We start from the raw sequence: 12078 nt of genomic DNA, 5'->3' as shown, positions 1-12078 counted from the left end.
TAAGACCAGGCCTGTCCATGGTCCGCCGGCCCTCTGGTGTCTTGACCAAATCTGCCAGATTTCCTTTCTAAAACCTCTGGGATCCTGGTAATAAGGCTTGGGTTTCTGTTCATCCTGTTTTCTTTTATTCTGATACACACCTTTCGGGATGCCAAGAGCTAAACCTGCAAACAATCCTATTTTTGAACACTGATTACCAAGTTATCTTTATCTCCAAACGCCAGCTTCATATGCAAACCCCTCATGAGTTCTGTGCTTTTGAAGTAACATTATTTAGTCTGCACCTCACCTTGTATTAGATCGAGCTGCTATAACAGAATATCACATACTAAGTGGCTTAACAGACAGAAATTCATTTTCTCACAGTTCTGGAGACTGGTAAGTCCAAGGTCAAGGCTCCAGGTGATTTGGTTTCTGGTGAGGGCTCTCTTCCTGGCTTGTAGGCAGCCACCTGCTGCCGGTAAGATCACCCTCTCTCTTTTCTCATAAGGCCGCCAATCCAACTGGATTGGGGCCCCTTCTTCCAACCTCATTTATTCTAAACAATCCCCTAACATCCCCATCTCCCAATCCAGTCACAGTGGGGGTCAGGGCTTCAACACGTAGATTGTAGGGGCACGTTCTGTCCACAGCAACCTGTGCCCTGCAATCAGGCGGAAGCCCCACACCAGGCCACAGAGAGTTTCCAAGACAGAACGCCAGCATCAAGAGACAAGAACGATACAAGTCAATCAGAAACCTGAGTGTACGTGTGATGGGCCCGAGGGAAGGAGACATTACAGGGGCTGAAGAGGCTTCCAGAAGGGCAGGGCCGTGGGAAGGATTCAGGGAGAGCCTGGGAGCAGACAGGGTCTACCATCAGGCTGAATCAGAAGAGGATCCCTAGGCAAGACTCTCTGGAGCCTCCCACCCATTCACTCTGAGATTGAGGAGCTGACGCATAGGTTTCGAGAGAAGCTGCCAGAATAAACGTGGAGGGCCTTGGGGCTAAAAGTGGCGCCAAAAGGAGCTTCACAGGCTCGTGTTCCTCTGGGGCCTGGGTGGGAAAGAGGGGTCCCCTTGGAGCATCTCTGTGCCCCTGCCTCCAACAGGAGGAGAAGGAAGCAGTCCTCGCTGCCGCGTGCCAGCTTGCAGGGCAGTGGGGCAGCAGTGCTCAGGGGCAGAAGCAGGGAGACGGCCTGGGGTGCACCAGGCAGAAAGGACCCAGGCGGCTGAGGCTGCAGCCAGGCAGCACCTCCATCGGTGGCAGAGGGACAGGAGACGGGAAAGGTCAGCCACCTGAACCCAGAGTCCACAAGGACGTTGCTCTCCATCCCAAGAGACAGACTCCAACCTGAGAGCTGACAGAGCCGACCTGGCCCCGCACAGAGAACCTGCCTGGCTTCCAACGGGTGATGCTCCAGTTGAGCTCAGCCCCGGGCAGCCCAGTGCCAGGGCCCCTCTGTGCTGAGCCGTGCACTGGGCAGAATGGAGCAGACACCCACACCGCCAGGCCTCTGAGCTTCTCTAAGAAGTAGGCTCTGCCACACGAACACCAGGGCAGGAGTGAGGCACGTCAAACAGCTGCCTCCACATCTGAAACCACCAGAAACATGACTTCCAGCCGACGCAAAAGAGTATCTCAGTAACCTTCTCCAGAATCCACCCTGCCTGGATTGTCCACAGCCATGTGTTAAAGTACCTTGGGCCCAGAGACGGCCTCTGGAGAGAACACCACGAGGAAATCAGAACTGTGACCTTAGGGGCTCTTCTGGCCTGACGAATGGTCCAGAGGATACCCCTGGACAGCAGCAGGTTCTCAGTCCAGGACAGAACAGTGGGTCCAGGACACGTTCTCATCACACTCAAGGCAAAAATGAACAGGTTAGGAACACCTAAGAGGAAGTCTTTAAAGCCCATACTTTTAGTTTAGGGAAACTGAACTCCTGATTGTGACTCAGGGCCCACGTGGGTTCAAGCTGGTGGTGGGGAGCCAGCGAGCATGTCACCCCCAACCAGGACTGAGCGTGTCCAGGGCTATCAACCACTCAGCCTGCCCGGGGTCCCCAGTGTCAGCCCGGAAAAGTCCCGCGTCCCATTAAACTGGTGGCTGCCCAGGACGGACAGAACGCGTGGCTCTCCGGAGCCTGTCCTTCTGGGGGCAGAAGGCGACCACACCAGTAATCAGAGAGGCGGATAATGCTGCATTTCAGGAATATTTCATTTTAGAACCTGCATTTGGTTCTAAGTAACCGTTCTTGCAACAAATTTCAACAGCCCCCTGCCGGGCGCAGCCACCCTCTGGTGACCCCCCGCCCGCCGCTGCCCTCCTCCCCAGCAGCTCCTGCCCCCAGGGCGGCCCGGAGACGGATGGTTGGTGCGGGTCCAGCAATCAGCCAGCGGCCGCCTCGACTCACCATCCATCTGACTCGACAGCTTAATCTGATGATAACACAGTGGTGACAGAAACAGATTCTTCTGCACAATAAAGAACAGCACACATGGGCTTTCCCGGGATAGCTGGCTAAATTCACTAACTTTTGGGCATACATCATTTCTGTGCCTCGCCCTTTATTCAAGGAACTTCCACTTGAGCGTGGAAAGCCTCACAAGCAAGGGTGGCTGTTCACTTCCAGGACGCCGGCTCCTCTGCGTCCCTGTCCCCCAGCACTGCCCCTCCAGCATGCCAGAGCCCGGTGACAAGGACGGCACCCGGAAACCTCGGGCGGAGTCTGGCTGTGGGCATGTTGCCAGGCAGCACCTGTTTTCCCCTACCCTGCCTCCCCCGACCACACCCACTGGGACCACCAGGACCACCCGGGCCTCCCTCCCTGGCCGCTGCCTCTCAGCCTCCAGCGTGGGCTCCCCGGCCACTCGGCCAGTCCCAAGGTCCATGACCTGCATCTGAAGAGGCTGAGCACACACCTTATTGGTAATCTACATTCTGATGTGACTGCACACCCCAGTCTTGACAGTTTCACTGTACAGATTCTGTGACTACCTGCAGGAAAGCACAGGTAACCCCACGGAGCACAGGCTGGGGATGGAGAGGCCTGTTAACGAGCCTCACTCCTCCCCGCTGACATTTCTGGCTGAACAAACAGGTACAGTAAGGCAATCTCCCAGCTTCAGCACCCAAATGCCAGGCCTGACAGACAGGGCCGACTCCCCTCCACAGCCAGCTTGCCCCCACTTCCCACAGGACTGTCTTATGGGAATAAAACACATACACACCAAACGCTGGCTCTTCTCTTTAACAAAGGGGATCCTTAACTTGGGCCTCTCCCCCAGCTGTCCCCCCATCACCTCACACTCCCCACTAGAAATGCCCCCAGATGGACCCCAAAGCACTAGCCCAACAGACTCCAGGTGACAGCACCTCCTGAAATACAGGCATGTATCTTTACACCATGTTCTGACCCCAAAAAGGACTTTTGACAGCACCCGTTTCATGGCTGCAAAGGCGGCTTGCAAGGTGAATGGGAAACGCTGCATAGTTACAAATAAACCTGGGCTGATCACTCCTACCCCAGGGCCCTGTTCAGGCCAGACACTCACAGGCAAGACAAAGACCCCGAGTGTCCCCCTCAGCAGTGACCTCGAGAATTCCCTGGGACCGACTGGGTGAAGTTCCCAGCAGGCCTTCAAAAAATGTATGAGGGTATCACCATTGCACTGGCCAGAACCTTCTGGAATGCTACTCTATCAGGCTGAACCCAACATGAGAGTTAAGAGATCCAAAAATAAGGCCCATTTCCCCATGCACACAAAACTCACTGCAGATCAAATTCTGACAAAGCTCACCGACCGGACCTCGTTACCCTTCACGCGGGAAAGTGAAAGTGAAGTCACTCAGTTGTGTCCAACTCTTTGTAACCCCACGGACTATAGCCTCCCAGCTCCTCCGTCCATGAGATTTTCCAGGTGAGAATACTGGGGTGGGTTGCCATTCCCTTCACCAGGGGATCTTCCAGACCTGGGGGCTGAACCCGGGTCTCCCACACTGCAGGCAGACGCTTCACCGTCTGAGCCCCCAGGGGAGTCCACAGAGGAAGACACTGTCATATGCTGGTGTCGCTGCTGGTTCCCGGCTGTGGCCGTAGAGTCGGAGTCTGTGTCTGGTCCTCCAGGAAGTTCTTTCAATTTAACAGGTGGTTAAGGTCGAGCCTCCTGAAGACAGTGGCTTGGGGCCGTTGGAGCCGGGTGGTGCCCACTAGGAGCGCGCTCCCTAGGCCCCCCTGCCTGCTCCGGGCCCACAGAGCACAAGCTGGCTGCCGGCAAAGCACCCCTGCACACTCAGAGCTCTGCCACGGAGCGGAAGCACCTTGAGGCCAGCCACCTCGGGGGCTCCCAAATCATCCACTGCAAAACTGCCAACAGGCATCTGGGCAGACCACCTCCTTAGAGACGAAAGGGGTTTTAGAGACTTGGCAAATCAGGACCAGGCTTCATGACCCTCCAGACCCAACGGAGCCATAGACATGCGGGTTCACAGACACAGTAGAGGGGGAGCCCAACTGAGACCCCATCCCCAGTCCTGCCTCCACCAGGGACAGTTTTGCAACTGAGCTAACAAATAGCAGCCACAGTTACCATTCAGTGTTCTCCACGGGCCAGGCCTGGGCTGGTTCCCCCAGATGGAATTCTCTCCCCAAACCCCACAACAGCCCTAAGAATGACACTGCCGTTCTCTTGGGTTTTGGAGAAACCAAGGCTTAGAAGAGATTAAGTGACCTCACTCAGGTCACAGATAGTAACTAATAGAACCAGGTCCAAACTGACTCAGTCTTGTTCCCAGTGGCTACAACCTTAACCCTGCGTGTAACACCCCAAGTGAGGGCTTGGGTAGTGTAAACGTGTAAAACTAGGATGCCGACTGGTTGGGGTGGGGTATACAGACAAGAATACTGATTGGAGGAGGGGAAAACAAGGATCCTGATTGGACTGAAAGTAAAAGGCCCTGATGCTGGGAAAGATAGAAGGTGGGAGGAAAAGGGGACGACAGAGGATGAGATGGTTGGATGGCATCACCGACTCAATGGACATGAGTTTGAGCAAGCTCCGGGAGTTGGTGATGGACAAAGAGGCCTGGCGTGCTGCAGTCCATGGGGTCACAAAGAGTCGGACACAACTGAGCAACTGAACTGAAAAGCAGGATGCTCACTAGACTGGAGGGAAACAAGGATTCTGGTTGGTTCCTTGCCCTTTTTACAATTAGTCTCATCGGTCTATGAGTCTATGGTTCCAAATTAAAATTTCTATCCAGGTTGTGCTTCATGCTTCACAAACAGCCATCCATGACTTCCCGTGCTTACACTCGTCCAGGGGGACCAAGTCCCTGTGATCACGGCCATCCCGTAGAAGAGGAGGCAGCTGGGGGTGAGCAGCTGCCCAAAGCCACGCAGCCAGGAAACGGCATCACCGGAACCCCTTCCGTGGTTCTCCCACCCACAACTCCAGCACTTCATCAGTAAAAATTCAGTTCAGTTCCCCAAAAATGTATTCGGTTGTACATATGAAAGTTAACCCTGACCCAAGACCATAAAAATGCTTGTACCCAGAGGGTGAAAAAGACAGGCCAGCCATTCAGAAGGAAAGATGGGCGTGAAATACAACACGGCTGTCCCTGCTTAGCATTTGTTTGTAAAACTAATGCCAAAGTTTTGGTTAACATTTGCATCTTCTGTCATAACCATAAGACCGAACACTATAAAGCTAGGATAACATGTCGGGTTTGCAATTCGAAGAGATTCACACGTCTCTGAGGACTTACAAACCACAGACAGACCCACAGGCATGGGCGGCTCAGAACAGTGATGCCGGCCAGGGTGTGTGGGCCAGAGAGCTCTTTTCCACCATGCTCAGGGGGGTGGTGGAGACCCCAAAGACTGCCCGGGAGATGCTCAAACATTAGGGCCCCTGGCGAGCTTGCAAAGACAGCCTTCTGGGTTCTGACCCCCAATAATCTCCTTGTTAACCAGCACCCTCGGTAATTCTGAGACCAGCAGGCTCAGACCACCTCTGAGAAATGCTCTGCTACAGCTCACGAGTGTCTCACTTCAAGAGGAGCAATGAAGCCCACGTTTCAGGGGGTGGCTCTTACTTCTGACACCAACAAGAGGGCGGGATGTGAAGGGGACACCCTCAGCCCCTTACAATCCTATGCTCTGGGGGGTAACCTGTAGCTCAGAGTTTAAAAAACAAATGAGAAATAACTACCAGTTTGTTTTTTTAATTAAAGTACAACATTTAAATGTCTTGTCCCATATCCTGCCCTGAAATTCAGTTCCCTTTCCCACCCAGCTAAAACCTCTGAACATCCAGAGCTGGAATTGCCCGATCCGTCAATAAGGTAAGAGTTTTCTAAACTACTATCCATATGACTCAATTTGTCAGTAAAAACTGCCACCAGCGCTGTGCTTGCAGAAAAATGTCCATAAATGCATTATTGCGACTGGCAGATCGATGTCTATAATAAAAACAAATAGATTTAACAAGTGCTGGCTTTTATGAGTCGTGCCATCGGTGGACGGCGCGTTCAGTTTCACCCCTAGACTTCTGGGAATGGGCAACAGAGCCTGGCTGATACTCTGCTGACTTCACAAGTGTTCCAGGTAGGAAATTATTCTAACAAGAGAATTTTCCACGTAGGAGAGCAAGCATGCTAGGCATTTACTGCTCTCTCACAATTCGTTTCACGGCCACACACATACACACGTGACAATACGTTTAACAGCACTAAGAAAATGTTTCTGCAGAATTTTTAACTGGTTTTATCACAGCTGTGTCACAGGCCACAAGAGCTGACTCCAGGTTGGGGAGACGGGGTATACAAGGGGGACGTGAAGCCTGGAGACCCCCACTCCTCTGCTAGGCCTTCAATCTAACTGAAAACAACTTGTAGTATCAGAAACGAGTGTCCGCATTTAGCACGTGGCCAAGGATGTCACAGGCTTTCTAGGTGGCCCAAGTAGAAAAGAACCCGCCTGACGATGCAGGAGACATAAGAGACACAGGTTCAATCCCTGGATTGGGAAGATCCCCTGGAGTAGGAAATGGCAACCCGCTCCAGTATTCTTGCCTGGAGAATCCCACGGTCAGAGGAACCTGGCAGGCTCCAGTCTATGGGGTTGCAAAGAGTCAGACATGACTGAAGGGACTTAGCACACACATACACAAGGATGTCACTGCTGTGTCAGTGGCCCCTGGGGCAGCCTATGTGTTTAGATGTTCAGCTGGAGCAGATATCATGAGGGTGGCAGCCACAGACTGGCTGAACTGCCAAGGATTCTGAGCACTTTGACATGACACTGTCTGTGACCCACTTATACGTGAGCCACGTCTGCCAAAACCACTCTGGTTCCTTCAAAGGTTACAAAATGTCACAAAGATGCTTCATTCCTTTCCTTAAGCAATTCATTTTAACAGTGATATAAAGGAGTAAGACATTCACTGGACCCCATATATTCTTGTGGCTTTCGCCAAACCTTACAACCCGCCTATTTTAACAGTGATATAAAGGATTAAGACATTCACTGGACCCCATATATTCTTGTGGCTTTCGCCAAACCTTACAACCCGCCTATTTTAACAGTGATATAAAGGATTAAGACATTCACTGGACCCCATATATTCTTGTGGCTTTCGCCAAACCTTACAACCCGCCTATTTTAACAGTGATATAAAGGAGTAAGACATTCACTGGACCCCATATATTCTTGTGGCTTTTGCCAAACCTTACAACCCGCCTATTTTAACAGTGATATAAAGGAGTAAGACATTCACTGGACCCCATATACTCTTGTGGCTTTTGCCAAACCTTACAACCCGCCTATTTTAACAGTGATATAAAGGAGTAAGACATTCACTGGATCCCATATAGTCTTGTGGCTTCGCCAAACCTTACAACCTCCTGTACAGTAAGTTTAAGTGCTGCAGCCCATGGGCTTGCAAAGAACTGGATATGACTTTGTGACTGAACAACACTTGTTAAGAAAACTGAAAAGAAAACTAGACTATTTCTTTCCACTGACCAGCAGATAAGCAGCAGTTCCCCAGATGCCACAGAACACATGCCTTGCAGTGCTTTGTCTCGAACAGTGGATGTCAAACATTCATCTACCAAGCCGGATACAGGGCTTCCCTGGCAGCTCAGTGGTAAAGAATCCACCTGCCAATGCAGGAGATGCAGGTTTGATCCCCGGATTGGGAAGATCCCTGGAGAAGGAAATGGCCACCCACTCTATTATTCTTGCCTGGGAAATCCCATGGACAGAGGAGGCTGGCGGGCTACGGTCCATGCAGTTGCAAAGAGTCAGACACGACTTAGTGACTAAACAACAGCATACCCAAGTCAGGCCTCCAGAGCTAACGGAATGGGAAAACTGATGTCAAAGAAGTGAAAACTAGCCACCCCGCATAGCTCACACCTCGTTCCCTCACCCAAACAAACTACGAACACTTTCAGACCAAGCATGGGCACTGGCTTGGTTCATTTACCATGAGTATATATGAAAAGCTCGCTTTCCTCCAATGGTAACACTGGGTTGGCCAAAAAGTTCATTTGAACATTTTTTTGGCCAACCCAATATTATATGTTTCTATGTCTCTGATTTTTAAATCTTCAGGTTTCATTTAAGTGGTAATCTGTGGTAAGACCCAAGCTCGTTCAGCAAACAGTTGTATCAGAAACTACGCAGGAAACGGGGTCAGACTGTGACAGGAGCCAAAGGAGCCCCAGACACAAGCCTCAAGCACCCAGAGGCTCCTCAGGGTGTCAGAAGCCTCAGGGAAAGTGGCCAGAAAAGAGGAACCTCACACTGGGGCCAGGAAGGCAGGTGGGGTGAGAGTGAAAACAAAGCTGGCAATAGCACTGACAGACCACTACTGGCAGACTGAGCGAGAGGGGGTCGCCCAGCTGTGCCCAACTCTCTGCGACCCCATGGACTGCACAGTCCGTGGAATTCTCCAGGCCAGAATACTGCAGTGGGTAGCCTTTCCCTTCTCTAGGGGATCTTCCCGACCCAGGAATCAAACCAGGGTCTCCTGCACTGCAGGCGGATTCTTCACCAACTGAACTATCAGGGAAGCCCAGGGAGAGGATTTACTGGCAAAGAGAATTCAGAAATCACTGCTTCGCTTCCTGCTTTTCCTACAAAGGAGAATATAAGCTGAAAACGGCATCGATGCCGCCCAAAAGGGGAGTTGAAAGAACAACAGTCTTGGTTTGAATCACTGGCCTCTAAATGTTTGTCCTCTGCAAAATAAGAATAAAGACAATTTGGAAGTTTATTAAAAAATACTGAGAACAGTAAACTGTTTGGTGTTCCTGAAAAAGCAGGAGGAGAGGCCTGGAGGAGGAAGTCCACAGGAACGCTGGCTCAGGCCTGCCTTCCCCGCCTCCCCACGGAGGACGGAGGGGCCCTGCGTGAGACACCCGTAAGGGAAACCGTGGAAGCGCAGGCCTAAGCTGAAGATGAGGCCCAGGTGAGGCTCCACTGGTACTCAAGCAAGACCAAAACAGACAGGAAAAGAAAGGTTTAAGAACCTTCACAGCTGAGCACGAGTAAGATGTTAACCACTGTCCACACCCAGGGTTTTTATTTCTTTAAACCTGGATCTCTGACAGTGAGGCCTTTTTTAAGCAGCATCTGATAACACTAGTTAGGTCTACTTTGTGTGATACAGATTTGCTTTAATGGCAAGAATGCTCACTGAGAAAAGTACCTTCATAGAGCTCTGCCCTTGAGGCCTGCTTCACCCTGCCCCCAGACTGTAAGAGACTCGACTCTCCAACTCAAATCCTAACGCAAACCAAGAATCCAAGGAGAAATGAAACGCCTCCCAGAGCCAGGCCAGCTCTGCTCACGGGCTCTGGACCTCAGCAAGTATGGACCTGGCGTCACTGCCTCCTGGGACAAGCATTGAGTTAAAAGGTTATCAACCACCAGCCGGGGGTGGGAGGCAGCAGCTCTGACATCCTTTTCCTAAAGACGATCGCCCCAGGGCGTGCTAAGCTTTGTGAGGTCTTCTCTACCTCCCTGAGTGTTTTCTGCACTGGGGGACTCATGAGAGCAACTCAGCTCCCCCCCTCCACCATCACGCCCTGGGCTGGGAGAGGAAGAGGAGCACCTTGGCTGAGATACTCAGAGTGCGGGCGCAGAGTTCGAGGCCAGTCTAACTCTTAGCTCTTTATGTTCAACACCTCCATGTTCTTCCGCAAATAGCAGCGGTGACCCTTCTCTGGACAAAGGAGTCTCCCTCTGCCTGGTGACCATCCATGCAATCAAGCCAAAGCTGTGCTCATGTATACAAAACGTGCTTCCGGAACAAAGTCAGCCAGGAGCTGAGACACAGAGAGAAAGACCACGCTTAGATTCATCATGAGCCCAGGGAGTGAGGAATACAGTTGAGAACTGCTCTGCTGTGTTTATCGCGTCCTTGGGAATTACCGTGCCCAGTGTATGTGGCTCTTAAACTTCCACTCGGTCACTCCACGTGTTAGTGTTTACAGACGCAATGAGTGCACAGTGTATACAGAGGCGGGCCCTCCTCTCACACCAAGAACAGGACTTGAGGCCTCTGCACGGGCGGTTTGCTAAGGGCCTCCTGCAAGAAGGGCCAGAGAAGGGGTTCCTGGAAGCTTCCTGGGAACAGAAGGCTGGGGACCAGTGCAGAGCAGGAGGGCTTTGCAGGTGTTGACCAACTAGAGGTTTGGCAGGAGCAGCACAACTCCCAGGCCAGGCCACTGTCATTGTACTTGGAAGAAGAACCCCAGGCTGGGAGAAGGCTGGGAACCCTTGGTCGCTCCTGGGGCCAGCAAGGGGCGGCTGGGGGTCCGAGTGGGCCCCACCACCATGGCAAGGGGGGCGGGGGTAGTGCCCGGAGGACCACTGGGGGCTGGACTGCCCGACGGGCTGCAGACGCCTGCTCCCCCCGGGAAGAGCCCCGAACTTTGGCGGGAGGTGACCCAGACAACTCACCGCGCTGCCTAAGCCGCCAACCGCAAGGAGCTCAGAGCGCAGGACCACGCAGCGCCGATGGAGCCCAGGAAGCCCGGGGGACGGGCGCGGGGCGGGGGCGGGGCCTAGGCCTGGGGGCGGGACCTGGCAGTGTGTTCGGGGCCCGCGCGAGCCGGGATTCGGCGGAAGCGCGGCGAGGACGCGGAGGGGCGGGACCAGGCCGAGGCTGGGGGCGGGGCCCAGGGCGGGGGTGAGGCCTGGGCTCCCTGGCCGCCGGACAGGACGCGCGCGGCGGCGGGGGCGGGACCCCTGAGGGCGGGGGCGGGGCCGAGGGTGGGCCCTGCCTCCCCGCCGGCGCGCGCCATGCCAGGTGGGAGCATGCGCAGTGCGGCGGCGGCGTCCGGGCCGACATCTCCCTCTGCGCAGGCTCGCTGGCCGGATGGCGCCGCCTGGCCAGGTTCATGCTGGCTGCCAGGCCGGTTTCATCCTCCTTGCTAGGGCCTCGCTATCACTTCGCTGGTCCTTCCTACCCGGCAAGAGCTGGGCCGCAGCGCCTTCCTGCCTGTGCCCCCTGGGCGCTGTCTCAGCTCCTGCGGGGTAGGAAGGACCGGCAAAGCGAAGCACGTTTGCTGTTTGTTCTGGTTTTTTTCTGTTAGCTCACTGTGAAATTTTAGAACGTTTTTTCACCTTCTCTAATCCTCGAAGTCACCATCTCTGGGGCTTCTCTGGTAAAGACTCCACCTGACATGCAGGAAATCTGGGCTCGATCCCTGGGTCGGGAAGATCCCCTGGAGGAGGAAATGGCAACCCACTCCAGTATACTTGCCTGGAAAAATCCCATGGACAGAAGAAGAGGAGTCTGATGGGTTACAGTCCATGGGGTGGCAAGAGTCGGACATGACTTAGAGGATCTTTGTAATAATTCTCTACAATAGGGCTAATAAACATCAGGGACAAGAATACACCAGTCTTCCTATAATCTGTACCTACCAGGACCCAATCAGAACTGGGATCCCAACAGAACTGAAGAGGGAAAATAACACAAAAGCTGGATCAAGATGCTTACCAACATCCTAACAAGTGTACTGTGAGGCAGTTGGACAGTTCATACATGTATCTTACTTTTCTTTTTATCTGA

The 12078-nt window shown here is 53.1% G+C and overlaps 1 protein-coding gene across 2 annotated transcripts in view; it reads right to left on the bottom strand.

Annotated features, from left to right (window-relative positions):
* Nucleotides 1-11036, bottom strand: part of MGMT (O-6-methylguanine-DNA methyltransferase) — a 277222-nt gene extending 266186 nt beyond the window's left edge. For both annotated transcript variants that reach the window (XM_086378112.1, XM_086378109.1), the window contains exon 1: nucleotides 10962-11036. The gene's annotated coding sequence lies outside the window, so the exon portion shown is untranslated. The remainder of the gene's footprint in view (nucleotides 1-10961) is intronic.
* Between the last annotated feature and the right edge of the window lie 1042 nt (nucleotides 11037-12078).

The sequence above is a fragment of the Bos grunniens genome, chromosome 26, assembly GCF_055505025.1.
Source record: "Bos grunniens cultivar Pamir isolate PY7600 chromosome 26, Bosgru_T2T1.0, whole genome shotgun sequence".
NCBI classification, from domain to species: domain Eukaryota; kingdom Metazoa; phylum Chordata; class Mammalia; order Artiodactyla; family Bovidae; genus Bos; species Bos grunniens.
The sequence above is the reverse complement of the archived record's forward strand: the minus strand, read 5'-3'. Positions and strand labels throughout refer to the sequence as shown.